The following is a 15,333-nucleotide window of genomic DNA, read 5'->3' as shown; positions in this document are numbered from 1 at the left end:
CCTCTCGCTATCAATGACTGGAGGAATATAAACTTACCATGTCATGTAAAAATTAATTTTAAAAAGATCCACATGCACTGAGCTCATTCATAAACCTTGATTTGGAGAGAGAAATACACAAAGCACAACTGCTATTTCCATACCTTCAGGAGGAACCTTGTGATGCTTTTATTCTCAGCTGGCAGAGAGCTCAGAGCAGCAGAGCCTGCAGGGGCTGCTGCCTGAGGCAGGTGTTCAGGCCATTGCACCTTCAGGGTCTGCAGTGGCAGGAGGGCCTCTCCCAAAGGCCTGGGAAAGAAGGGGCATGTCAGGCCCACTGCAGGGCCTGGGAACACGGTCAAGTGAATCATTGGCATGGAGTAGCCCAGGGAAGAAATCGCTGCCTCCAGGACACCTGATCCATGGGTCCTATTAGACCAGGAAGAGGACACTTAACTGGCCACAGTCTGGTCACTCAGGATGTGAGTCTCTCGCTTGGGCTGTCGTTTGTTTTTTATAACAACCATGCACACTCACTCAGAGACACATGTACTTGCACACCAGACAGCCCAAGGTTTCCACCTTACCAACACCCACCCCTCCATACACACTTATAAACACACACAGATGAGTGTGCAAACACCAACCAGCATACACCCAGACACAGACACCCTGAAATGCCAACCCCAGAGCCCACGAGCTCCTTCACTAGACCTGCCACAGTCTCTGCATTGCAGCTGCTGAGCCTCACATGTATAGCCCAGAGCCAGTGCCTTTAGCCCCCAAAGGGCTCCTGGAAGCCTCTGTTCCAAGGGTCTCACTTTATAGGAAAGAGCAGAGACTGGAGGGGCCGGTCACTTGCTCATGACACCATGGCTTGTTAAGGGCACACCTGGGCCTGGAACCCCCCACAGATGGTCTGGTCCCACCTTGGAAGCCTCCAGAGATGAGGAGCTGCCATACTCTGCCCTCTGTCCTGGACCGCTGCTGGTGGGAACCTCAGCTTTCTTCCTGGTGGCTCATCTGGCCTCAAGGCCATGGGAGAACAGGAAGGAGAGCAAGGGTCCTTGTGACTGTGGGCCATCTGGACATCAGTGTCCTCAATGCGGGGCAGGAACTGAGCTGATATTAGCTCTGACTTTAAACAGGTCAGAGTAGAGCAGTATCAGAGAGGAATAAACTCCTGAGAAGGGTCAGCTCTAAGAACGTTTGATGTGCACATTGCTGAGGGTGAAGGAGCCTGTATGGCTGGATGGCTCAAACCTCCAGTGCTCCTCTGGTCTAGGAATAGCAGCTCAATGTACATACCTGCTGTTCATGTTTGCTAAAGGCCCATAAACTCTCCTTCCCCACATTTGATCATTAGCACCACAAGGGGCACAGCTGAGCAACTTGTTTCCTGGACTACCCTGGAATACAAATTTCTCCCAAAGCACTTCTGTAGCTGTCTAATCTCTCCTTTCACACCATGTCCCTTTCATTGTACTTCTCAGCACAGCCACATTAATTTTCTTCCCGATTTCCTAAGTTACAGGTCATGGGAATTCATGCCATCTATAAGTAGGTTTCCAGATGGGGATGGCTATGCTGCTTCTGTCCTGGCCCTGGACTAGGAGAGGCAAGAGTAGACCAAAGTGGAGGAGAGAGGGTGGCAGACTTGGCTGAGTGGCAGGGTGTCTGTCTACCACATGGAAGGTCCGCGGCTCAAACCCTGGGCCTCCTTGACCCATGTGGAGCTGACCCAGGCACAGTGCTGATGCACTCAAGGAGTGCCCTTCCATGCAGGTGTGTCCCTGTGTAGGGGAGCCCCACATGCAAGGAGTGCATCCCATAAGGAGAGCTGCCCAGTGAGAAAGAAAGTGCAGCCTGCCCAGGAATGGTGTCGCACACAAGGAGAGCTGACACAACGAGACAATGCAGCCAAAAGAAACACAGATTTCTGTGTGACTGGCAAAAACAGAAGCAGACAAAGAAGACAGACAACCAGGGTGGGGGGGGAGGGGAGAGAAATAAATAAATAAATCTTTTTTTTTAAAAGTGGAGAAGTGGGCACCTCAGGCTTTCTTTAAAATGACCGCAAGTTTGACATCTAGGACAGTAGCCCATGGATGTCCTGCTGAAAAAGAAGTGTATTTTATTCTTCATTATTACTCATAAGCACATTAAAACACTAAAAACTTTTCCAAAATGCCTCTAGAGAGCCCTAGAAATACTTTTCCCAGAAAGAAGCTGAGGAGAGTGACGTCCCGAGGTAGGGCTGTGTTTAAGTCTGAAAGGTGAGCTGAGAGCAACCTGATCCTAAACACACAGGTTCACAGGCTCCTTCTGGTTTGTGTGAATCATAGATTCTACCTGTTAAAAACCTGGAAGTTAAAAACTTTAAGCCATCCATTTTTCAATTGAGATTTTTGACTCACACAAATAAATGGGGACCAGGGAAGGATGAAGAAAGGCAGAGGTAAAATTTCACCTATAAAAGAGGAATCTGGGTGATGAAGACACTCATGGCAGAAAGCATGGGGTACCATGATAACTGGAATAAACTCCCTTTATGTACATCCTTCTCCCACCCCACCTCAGCTCTACTAGTGAAGATTCCAAAAAAGGCAAAGAGATGCACCTTGGGAAGCAATAGTAGCTGTGTACACAGAGCTCAGGAATGGTGTAAGAGGAAGAGGAAGGCATAGTGAATTGAGACAGCACCAACTAGGTGTCCACAGACAACAGGGTAGGGTGAGGACCACAAAACTGGCCAGTGAAAGTTGAGATTACAGGCATTGGACTGCAGTCATTGCTGTTCATTTGTCAGTTCAAATGTGTATTACAGGCATCGTTGTATCTCTTCCTCAGTGCTAACCTCTACCTTAGTGTTTACATTTCAGCAGGTGATGTTGAAGATGACAAAAACAATAACAATAACAGGAATATATTTTGGATTGTCAGGTACTTCTCTAAACACTTTGGACTGTGTTTTTTTTAATGCTTGTGGGAAAAAGAATTTAAATTGTATTTGAACTTTGTAGGACCTGTTCCTTATTGTAGATGTTGCAGTTGTTCCTTTTTGTAGATGCTGCAGTTTTTCCCTAATATTGTAGATGATGTTGCAGTTGTGATACCAAACAGCTGCTTGGTAGTTTCCTAGTGGAATCTAGGGTCAAGTCTCTCAGTTCCAGAAGCTGTGAGTCCCCTGGTCCCATCTTTATCTCCTCTCTTGTGTCTTTCTCTCTGTCCTTTATTTCATAAAGTTCAGTGTTGCCTTCCCTTTCAGCCAACCTATTGCTAAGCTCATCTCAGCAAATGCTTGCATAACAAAATGAAGAGGAAGATAAGAATAAAAAGAAACTGAGGGACAGAGCAGTACCTTCCCAAACTCATAGAGACAAGCACAAAGGTTTCAGCAGACAAGGTCCCTGCCCTCATGGAACTTTCAATTGAATGAAGAGAAAGAGAATCACACATGTAGGTGGTTGGGTAAAAGATCTTGCTGGCATTTTTTTTTTTTTTTTTGCACATTCTATTATAAGTTCTGACTTTTACTTTCTTAGTTAAGGAGAATGAATTGATTTCCTTTTTCCTTCCTTCTTAACTTTTATTTCTTCCACTGCACCTATTTATCTTCTATCCTTGTTTAACAGACTTCCACTGGTCCACATGACACCTTTTAACATATACTTAATTAAATATCTTCATATTGAGTTCATCATTATCCATAATCTCCACTTTCTCTTCTTTGTTAATAAATTCCCAATTTTTGTTGAAATTTTGGGGATTTCTAATTTCAAATGTCAATTCATATTTGGATTTATTTCACTCTACTTTGTTTAATGATTTTAAAAACATATTAAAATGTCCAACCTTATTATCAACCATTAATGGAAAAATAATCTAAACAAAATATAAACAGTTTTAATGAGTCTTTTTTCAACTGTGCTTCTATTCCTATGTCTTCTTCTTATTGGAAACTGAGGCACAGTGGCCTCACAAGGAGAGACATGCTGTCTCCATGCTAGTGCTGTCTCCATGGCTATGCTTGCACCCTAAGGAATGTGGTAATTAAGAGTTCCTGGGAATTGGGATGGAGCTATTAAAGGCTGAAAGAAAAGAAGAGCACATACATTTTGTAGTGTATAGAACACTTAGACTTTGTACCTTGAGATAAGATTTTTTAAAAATTCCTTAGACTATGGGTAATGCTGCTTGATGTCACATAGGCTACAGGTTCCTGCTTATTTATTGGCACATAGGCTACATGTTCCTGCTTGTTGTCCCATACACTGGGGTATATAGAGAGCCCCTTGTAAACAATAAAGTTGTCTGATGAATCTCTACTCACAGACCCCCTGATCCCAGCTCTCTCGTTCTTTTTCTCTCACACTTTTTCTTTCACTCGTTCCTTCCCCCTTTTCACTTTCTTTCATTCCTGATACCCTTCGTGTCCAAATCTCCAACATCTGGTGCCCAACGTGGGGCCCGAAGAAGTCAGTGAGCCTTCCAAATCAATATCAAGAACCACAGAAAAGACCTCATCAAGGGTCGTGTGATATCCAAAGCAGTGTGACTTGAGTCTTCTTTTAGGTAAGTAACATTTTCCGTGAAGTCATCAGGGTAATGGGTACTCAAATGGGATGTGTGGAAGCATATTCACAAGTGTTAAAAACTTTACTGAAAGTTAATGGGGTGCCTGAAAAAAGCTATAAATTACTAGAATTGTTTTCTTTAATGCAAAAGCATTGTTGATGAGTCAATTGTAAACTGTATGTTTGTATTGGTGTGTTTTAATTGTTTTGTGTTTGTTCAATGTCAGGGTATATTTTGATACCTTTGGATGGTGTAAGTTAATAAATAAAAATTTTAAAAGAGCTCTATTCAAATGGCCAAAAATGAAATAAGCACTTACATTAATATATAAGTTTAAATGTTAATAAGATCTCTACAATGACAAAAATTGTGAGTCTTGATTAACAAAATTCCTATAATTCTCCATAAAAAATAGTTCTTGCCTAGATTGAAATGAATAGGTTATTTTTCTTCACAGGATAAAATGAAGGATGTAAAACTTAAATGAATATTAAAGAAGGCTAAAAGTTTGTGGGAATGCTGACTGAAATTTAATACGTTTTTTCTAAAAGGTGTGTTTTGTCCTAAAGTAGGATAGCTAATTTTCATAAAATCTTAGGACTTAAATGCATGTGGCAAGTTGTAGAAGGTATCGTGGTAACTTTAAGTAAGGGAATATTTTCTCTGAAGGTGAAATTTGTCTTAGAATTATAAATAATTATAAGACGTTTAAGGAAGCATTGTTTAAATTAAGGTATTTAAATGGCTAATTCCAAAAAGTCATTATTAAATAAAAACTGAACTGATAATAATAATAAAAGGTAATTTTATAACAGGAAAACTTGTCAGCAGCCAGCCTCCCCTACCAACTTACTTCTAAAAGACTGTTTCTGGTATTGCATGCTACTAAGTATTTAAAGTGAAGAAAAGTTCATTATTTTAACAAGTTTGTTTAGTGTTGATGGCAATTATATGTTGTAAGAAGTTTGCCTGGTAACTTAGTATGTGGGATATATGGAATGTGTTTTTATTGTAAAGGAAACAGGAGATGATTTTGTCCTAAGATAAAATGATTGATTATTGGGAAAGAGTAAAATGTGGGACAAAACTTGAATGAATATTGAAAGTGTAGAAGGTTCATGGAGAAGAAATTTTTATGATTAAAGTTGAGTAAGGTTTGATGGGTCTTTCTATAAAATTTTAAAAGCTTTAGTATCAAGTTGTATGTATCAAAGTTAAAAATGTTGTCCTTTTTCAAAGTCTCTCAAATCATTAGTTTGTTTTGGTAAAAGTTTATGAAAAGTTTTTATCCTGAATAATCAGTATACAAAGAAAGTCTATTTTATCAAAATAGCTTCTTGTGCTTTAACCTCATCATTTCCTCAGTGTTGGAAGAAGAAAGGGTCTTATCTCTTTTAAAGGAAAATAATGTTTAAACCTGCTTTCTAAAAATCAAATCCTGAAAAGTAGCTTTTCATTCCAAACTAATTACAAGAGATTTGTTCTTTTACCTTGGAAGAAAAATTAAAGTGACAGTTAAGTTCATTTAATGTTATAAGCTAAGTAGAATGTGTTTAAAGTGTTATAAAATTAACAGGATTTTTAACCCTCTGTTAATTAAAGTTGTATGAGTAAAATTTTCAAATGAGTACTTAAGAGTGTATAAATTTACCAATATTTCTGCATAATATTAAACAGAAGTATAATGTAGTTAATTATGGTTTTAATTATTATAAAAAGGTATGTGTCACAGAAACAACCTCTTATAAATTAAAATAACAACACTGTAGTATGCAGCAGTCCAAATATTGCTAGTTTGTTGATTAATATAAAATTAATATCCAACTATGTCACTATCACTTTGTTTTAAAACATGCTAAGACTTTCTTTAGTATTTCCTTAGGCAAGTCAAGCCAGCCTGCATTCTTCTACCTGTAGAAAAGTCAACAATGGACTTTTGCTGTGCTTCCCCAAGGCTGTGTGCATAATCCAACCATCTATCTTGGCATGGTGATAATAATCTAGCTGCATAAAATTGGTGGTTGAAATTCTAGTGATGACATTATGTTAACCAGTAATCCTTTTTTCAGAATGAAAAGAAACATCAGAGACACTATCTTATCTTAAGAGCCTGAACTAAGCAATTGGGACAGGCTGCAAAGTCCCAGCTGTTCTATCAAATTCCTAAATGTGGTTTGGTTGGGTGGGATAAAACTATGCCCTCTGTTGTAGTTGATGGAGTGCAATGTCTTCTCATGTTAATAGAGTTTGTAATATTGTTGAAGTGCTGAAAATAATGCATCCCTCATTTAGCTCAAATATTAAAACCATTGTATGTATTAATTGGGAAAAGTCCTTCATGGAAGTAGGAAAACCTCCAGCAAGCTGTTTTTAATAATAATAAAAGGAACGTAAATTGAGGCCATTAACTTAGCCTATGAATTGGATGTAGCAAGCAACCATATTGTCTTTGGGTGGAGTTTTTGGCAAAAGCAAAATTCTAAACAAGTACCCCTTGGGTTCTAATCACAATTCTGGAAGGAGGCCAAAAGTACAGTATAAAAAGGCAATTGTGTGCAGCACAGGAGGTCCTGCTAAAAGTGAAAGAATTAACCCAATAGTGTTTAGTCACTCTAAAGACTGCCATCTTATCCAGGGGTAGATTGCAAATACTAAAAGCAAGACAGAAATGATGGACTGTTGTAAATCACCCTCAGATTATGAAAAAACATCCAGGATACCTGCTAGTAGTAACAGGTGACTGTCATGTCCCTGCCCACTCCACTAACATCTGTTTTAGAACTGTTGACGCAGATGGCTTTGTGAAGATCCAGGGCCCTACCACTGAAACCTGAGAAAAGGCAAAAGTGACTCCACTGAAAAGGTGAACATCGATGAGCCATGGCCAGAAAAAGAAAACGCATCTGGATACCAGTGAGAATGATACAGATTTGTCAGTCATCTTCTGAAAGTCAATTATTGCTACATAAGAATACTTGAAATGGATTAATGCTTTATTGGACTGATTATTATAAGTATTTTGACACTGACTGGAATCATTACAGCTGCCACTATTGCTGTGGTAGCTTTACATGAAAGTACAAACACAAGAATATGTACATGACTGGCATAAAAATGCTAGTGATTTGTGGTATAGCCAAGAACATTTTGATGAACAGTTAAATAATTGGGTTAATGAGTTAGAATCTGCTGTTTTAAATATTGGAGATCACTGTATAATTTAAACTTGTTAAGGGGATTGAAATGTGATTGGAATGAAAGCAACTTTTTTATTACTCCTCTTGCCTATAATTCATCTGATATAGAATGGAAAAAATTAAGAATAATTTCTCAGGCCATAAAAGTAATATATCTCTGGAAATAATTGAATTTCAAAGAAAACTATTAGAAATGTCTCAAAATCAAATTCATATAGCCAATGATAATGATATTTTCTTAGATTTGATTTCACATATTACAAAATTTAACCTAGTTAATTGATGGAAACCACAGCACTTCCTGTCAGCTTTAGGAATAGCGTTAATCATATTTGTTCTGTTCCTCATGATTCCTGCCTGTGCCAGACAGTGCTTTTGAAGAAAATTGCAAAGCATAACAGCCATGGGACATGTGAATAATCTGGTGCTAGCAGAAGCACTTCAATAATTTCCCCAAGTCGAAGAGCTTGGCCAGTAGACAATGATGGGTAAGACTCTCAGAGGAGGGCAACCTAACACTGGCATGGTCACCTCAACTAAACCAAAGAGGGGGAGATGTTGGAAACTGAGGCACAGTGGCCTCACGAGGAGAGACGTGCTGTCCCCATGGCTATGCTTGCACCCTCAGGTATGTGGTAATTAAGTGTTCCCAGCAAATGTGATGAAGCTGTTAAAGGCTGAAAGAAAAGATGAGCACATACCTTTTGTAGTCAATAGAACACTTAGACTTTGTACCTTGAGATAAGATTTTTTTAAATTCCTTAGACTATGGGTAATGCTACTTGATGTCACATAGGCTACGTGTTCCTGCTTATTTATTGGCACATAGGCTATGTGATCCTGCTTGTTGTCATGTACACTGGGGTATATAGAGAGCCCCTTGTAAAAAATAAACTTGTCTGATGAGTCTCTACTCACAGACCCCCTGATCCCAGCTCTCTTGTTCTTTTTCTGTCACTCTTTCATTCTTTTTATTTCACTCATTCCATCCCCCTTTTCACTTTGTTTCACTCCCAATACACTTTGGGTCCAAATCTCCAACACTTCTAACTTAGATTCATCTTTATTTTATTGGAGTATTTCTTTAGCAATTTCCTTTTCAAAAATATTCACATACTGAACATTTCCCAAGTTGTGAACATCCAAAAAAAAAAAAAAAAAAAGACCATTTGCTCCCATAAATATGAATGATACATTGGCTCAGCATAGAATTCAGTATTCACTGATTCACTGTTTTTCCTCAAAAATGTAAAAATTGCCACCTACTAAACAATGTTGCAAGGGGAAAATCCAATGCCAGTTTGTCATTGCCCATTTGTAGGCATTTTCTGCTTCTAGACTGTTTTACAGCATACACACCAATATTTTATTCAGAAATATTCAAACATCTGAGTAGCAGGGAAGCTTATCAAGTTCCTAAAAAGCATCATCACCTGTGAAAAGCAAACATGGACACCAAACAAATAGATGCATATTGGAAGTACAGGGAGAAGCCAGATCAGAGGAAAATCAAAGTGACTCTAGGGTGACAGGAGGAACTTGGGCAGCCACCCTTCCCTCAGGTATTGACACATTTAGGTATATACACAACTATAAATGCAGGACTGAAACTCTTCCCTCTCTACCACACTCAGCCTCTTTCTCTCCTTTCCAGGGCCAATTCCCAGGTTACTCACAGCCATGAGGGCCCTCACTGTCCTCTCTGCCATTCTCCTGTTGGCCTTCCTGACCCACGATGAGCCCCTTGGAGAAAGCACTGAGGAAGAGCCTGAGGCCCAGGAACACGATATGGCCATCTTCTTTACAGGGGATGAAAGGACCACTCAAGAGCCTTCAGGGGAGAGCCCAGTGGTGCCACCAAGAAGCAACGATAGCATTAGCATGTGAGGGCCTTCAAGCTAAAGACTGTTCTAGGATTCTTGGAACACCAGAAGACTGGGTTCCAGGAGGCATGAGTGGGAGACTCAGCAGTTTTAGGGTTAGAGGTTAGGCCAGTATCTGTGAGTTGCTCCTTAGCACCTGCAGGTGGAGCTCAAAATCTGATGTGTATGGATGGGTTGGAATGACAGGTGGGTCCTGAATTTAGGAGCGGTATCACAGGGATTGTGATAAGCCTGTAAATGATAGATTAGAATGATCAAAGAATGAGCTATTTCATGAGCAATTCATAGTAAGATTTCTTTTGTTTTATGACAAATGTGAATTCTCTCCATCCTTTTATTATTGATGTATATGGGCTGATTAGTGGCAGACACATCACTTCTTAGATCATCTCTCCTTCTCTGGCTCTGACTTTTCCCCTTTCCTCCTTTCCCACACTGTCTGACACACCCTCCTCTTCCCAGGCCTTCAGCAGAGAGCCATCTGCTATTGCAGAACTGGGTCTTGCAGGTTCAGGGAGTGTCTAGTGGGGACCTGTATTCACAACCACATCCACAGTTTTTGCTGCCATTGATTGTGTCAACTGAGATGCAAAACAGTGCAAGGTTCAATCTGAGGATCTTGAAAAAAGCACTTTTCATCTGTATACTTTGTGTTTTCTCTTACTTCTCTATCCAAAATGAATTTAAAGCATTAGCCACAGTGTGTTTGTCCTTTGCTTAATTGTTTGTTTGAGTTAGCATATGGCTTATTTGTGCTGTCCAATTTTATTCTGATTTCTGTTCTGAATGGTTTACATTAAGAGGAACCTACCTATGCTTCCCAATAATCCACCTTAGGTGACTTTACTTAGCCTCACTGTGCTTGATGTTCTCATCTACACATTGAACAGGGGAAGTCAGACAATAGCTAAGGAACCTTCTTTCTCCAAAGTTTCTAGGTTCCAAGACAAGCTTCTGAAAATCTTTGTGTTTAAGATATGGTGAAGCATATTGAAAAGTCCTTCTGGATTAAAGTAGGTAGACTGAGTTCTAGGAAGACAGCTTTGCTCTGTCCATCAGAGGGTCATTTAGAACCTGCAGACAGACCTGAAGAGTGTGTTAAGGTGTGTGTGGGATGGGGGAAGGAGCACATACAAATAGAAAGACCAGAATGGGTGTCTAATCTTGGATGAGCACCACTTGCTCTTTATACTCATTCCTGTTCTTGGGAACAGTCATTGCCAAAGGCTCTAATTTACTCACCTGGCACAGCATTCAATTTGGCCTGTGACTTCTCCAGGGTTGCTCTTTACCCCATCTTGGCCCAGGTCCATATGCCTGATATTCCTTCTGTTTCTTCAGGTCTTAATAAGATCCCCATGTGCAGGTACAGAATTTTATCCTGTGGCTTGGAAGAACATATCTCTGGGATCTGCAAAGGATTTATATTCAGCAACAACCTTTGCTGCATTTGAGAGATAAGCATTCCAATTGGCCTTGACAAGATATAGAGGAATTGATATTATTTGCACCTTGTACTGTTTCCTTTCCCTATCCCAAATAAAGTACCTGCAGCAAATTTTCTGTGTTTTTTTTTTCATGTTGTTGTTGTTGTTGTTTTGCAGTTTATACATGTATAAGTTTAGACTTGTTTGAATGTACGTACCAGAAACCTAAGTCATACTCTCTGAAACAAAATATTGGCTTCAAATCATCAGAATTTCAAAGAGGAAAATGCTTTAGACACAATTTCCTATGAAAGCTCTTATGACATTACTGTTCTATCATTAACCTGTGGATTGAAGCAGCATAAAGAAGTCCTCTGCTGAAGGTGGTCATATGAATGATTATAAATGCCAGTACAATTTTTTTTGCATTTTTGCAAATATAACTCCATTTTTTCACTTCTTATACATTCTAAGATGCAAATGTATAAAAAGTATTGGTAAACTTATGATTCTGTAAATGCAATATTTAAAGATGTAATATGTGATAAGAACAACAAAATGTGAGGGACAGATGGGTACAAGAACAAAGTTTGTGTACCCTATTGATTTAAGTTTGTATCAAATCAAATGATATTGTTATAAATAGGGGATATTTAAACCTCCTCATAACCATAAAGAAAATATTTGAAATATAGACAGAGAAGGAAATGAAAAGGGACCTAACACAACTCAGTACAAAAGATCAAACAGATGCAAAAGTGGCTATAATGGAAGAATTGAAGGACAAAAATTGTATAACATATGAACACCCCATAGCAAAAAGTCAGAAGAAAGTTACGCATTATTAGTCATTTTAAATGTACATGGTTGAAACACTCAGGTAAAAAAGCAGTGATTGGTAGAATGGATAAAAAGGCATGAGTCAACTATAAGTTGCTTATAAGTGATTACCCCTAAAATCAAAAATACAAGTATGCTGAGAGTGAAAGGATGGAAAGAAATATTCCATGCACATAGTAATCAAAGGAGAGCTGGGGTGTCTATACTAACACCATATAAAATAGACTTTAAGTAGAAAACTGTGACAATAAGCCAAGAAGGACATTATATACTGACGAAGTGGTTATTTCAACAAGGAGTATTTCTCTCTCTCTCTCTCTCCATATATATATATATATGCACATACTTGCAAAGGCCCAAGCATATGATGGGAATATTGACAGATTATAAAGTAGAAATGGGGGCTCTATGGGATAAACAGGAACTAGAGGTCAAAAAATAAAGAAGCCACAAAAAAAGTTGGCCCTCAGAAAACATCAATAAAATTGACCAACATTTAGGTAGGCTGAAAATGGAGGAAAAAGAGAGGTCACAAATTTTAAAAATTAGCAATGGAATATAACACTACTGCCAGCCTCATGGAAAGAAAATGGATTATAAGAGGACACTATGACATACTGTATGCCAATAAATTAGAAAACTTAGTTGAAATGGACAAATGCTTAGAAAGACCCAACTACCTGCATTGACTCAAGAAGAAACAGCGCTCAACAGACAAATAACAAGTAAAGGCATTGAACCAGTGATGAAAACTTGGGTAAGAGCAAAATGCCTGGAGAGTGAATGTGGCTTGAGCTGTTGAGCACCTGCCTCTCACAACGGTAGGCCCTGGGTCAGTTCTGAGAACTTCATGAACAAACAAAAAGAAACAAAACAAATGCAAAACCCAACCCAGGGAAGCTGATGTGGCTCAGTGGTTGAGCGCTGGCTTCACACATATGAGGTTCCAGATTCATTCTGCCGCCCCTGGTACCTAAAAACAAAAAAGAAACAAAGAAAAAAAGAGAGTGAATAAAATGAAGGTGTGGAACTCACCCAACACCTGCCTCCAAAAAGAAGAAAAAGCCCAATTTAATGGTTTCACTGATGAATTTTACCAAACACTCCAAGAAGAATTAGCTCTGCCATAAGTCCTGATCCCTTGGTGACCTGGGATTAGGACTTGACCCCTGGTAGCTGCCTTCACCCTCCACATCTAAACCCCTGCCCCAGTCAAGCATCTCAGAAGACAATCTGTCTAGGCCAAGGGCTGGCACTCTTTTCTCTTTTGACGTCATCATGGAAGGTTTCCAAGTTACAATGTCCACAGTCATGAGACAGTGACCTAGTGGCCACATATATTCCCAGTAAAGGGGACCCTGCCCCAAGAAAAAAGGGAGGACAGCCTTCCAGTACCCCCATCAGGCCAGCAGGAGGCAGCATTGCCTTTAGGAACATTGACTCAAGAGGGACAGCCCTGGACTTCCCTGAGAAGTGGTGTTTCCTCATCAAATTCTTGTCCTTGTACCCCCGGGGCCAACACTACAGCATTAGTCCCAAATCAGGTGCTACTAAGGAAAAAGCAAGGAGCTTCCATAACTGATACTTGAGGTGAGCAGTTCACAAAAGTCCACTGAATAACAAGAAGGCCAGAGTTGAGTTATCAGAGCCCTTCAGCCCTTAGGTGACCTAGGAGGCCTCTGCTGATTCCAGATGCTGGACTTTGGAAAGTGCACATCTGCTCTCAGGCTCAAAATGCTTCTTCATGAAATGTGAATAATAATATTCCAAGGATTACTATGTGCCTCAGTTAGGATAATAAGTATAATGTTCTTAGCACATGGTAGGAAACAATATATAATTCATTTGATTTTTCTATGCAAAGAACAGTAGGTTTGTGTTTTTCAACACCACACAAAATATAACAACAGTGCTGAAGCACACTTACTTTATGTGTGAGAAAGGGTATTTACTCAAAGCCATGTGTTTAGGGTGTGCTGGAAATAGCACTGGAGTTCATATCTCCTGATTCCAAACCCTCTGAAGGGCTGATAACATGAGGAAGTTTAGTCTGAACAGCAGATAACAAATAAGAGGTGTTCCAAGGAGGTTTATAATGATATAATTGTGGCATTATACACGTTGAACAGATCCTGAGATTACCAACAGCCTAAGTGTTGAGGAAATCTAAAGTTGTGAAGCAAGGAAACAATGTGGCCTTCAGATTTGGAATAAAAAGGACAAGGAGAGAGGAGAGTCTCTCCCCTGTTTGTGGAGGGCAGGCTGCTCTGGCCTGCACAAGAACCTCAGCCAACAAAAGTGACACAAGACCAAACCGAGTGAAATTCTGGAGGAAATGCAATCCCTTCCCTCCCCCAACAAGGTGAGGGCTGCTGGCCTCAAAGATTTCCCCACATGCCTACATTTGCCCTTGTAATGGAGAGGGCAGCCGGGCAGTAAAGTAGGACTTTTCCCATGTCTTGATGTTAGCAAGAGCTGGGACACCAGGGGAAGTCCATTGGCTCTTCAGCACAGGCATGGAGACCCCGTGTTTATAAAGAGAGCCCAGAGCCTTGAGGAATACGGAGCTGTTCTTTTCTCCATGAGATTTTGTCTGAATTATCTCCAAGAAAAATTAGTATTTGTTTATAGGATGTGTGGCTGTGTCGACTTTAATTGGCAGTAGACAAAGGAACAAACTGGCCTATAGATGGAAATCTAGAAGAGGAAAGTCTACTTGCACGGTGCACCTTCAGCTTTACACACGCACCTGCGCCAGAGCCAGTGCATAGCTCAGGTTATGAGTCTGCGTTTGGGCAAGAGAAGGTTCCAGGGAGGGCAGAGCTTTGAGTAGAGAGGCTTGAAGAAGGGACCTGGTGGGGACAGCCTGGATAAGAGGGACCCAGGCTTGGTGAGTGCACATGCTTGAGCGTGTTCTCACTGGAACACCCTCCCTGTGCAGGCCCAGGACTTGTCTTATATGGCCTCCCTGCTGAAGCCAAGTGAAAAGTCCACTTTGTTAGACATTTATTCTTGTCCTTCTTAAGTTGTAATTCTATTTTGTAATATTCCCAACCATACAGTAAAAGAACCCAAATCAGAGCCTCTTCAAATTGAAATCTGAACCAGCTCCTGAGGGAGGTCAGGGCTGCTGAAGCAATGCCCACAATTTGAGGAGCACATACAGGGAGGATGGAAACTCAAGTAGAAGTTTTAAGAAACCCCATATCCTCTTCACTGGGTGTCGGGGGGTTCAATTGTATGGTGGGCCTTAGCTTACCTGAATTTTAATTGGTGACTGGTATTACAAAAGGGCAGCCCTCAGCCCTGCTATCAGAGGAGCATTCTGGAGTGGGCAGATGTAAAAGTCATCCCTGCTGCTAGAGGAGCATTCTGCAGTGAGTGTATATAAGAGAGTCAGGGAAGCAGATTTGGCTCAACTGGTAGAGC

The sequence above is a fragment of the Dasypus novemcinctus genome, chromosome 25 (genome assembly GCF_030445035.2).
Source record: "Dasypus novemcinctus isolate mDasNov1 chromosome 25, mDasNov1.1.hap2, whole genome shotgun sequence".
NCBI lineage: Eukaryota > Metazoa > Chordata > Mammalia > Cingulata > Dasypodidae > Dasypus > Dasypus novemcinctus.
This window is presented reverse-complemented; position numbering follows the sequence as displayed.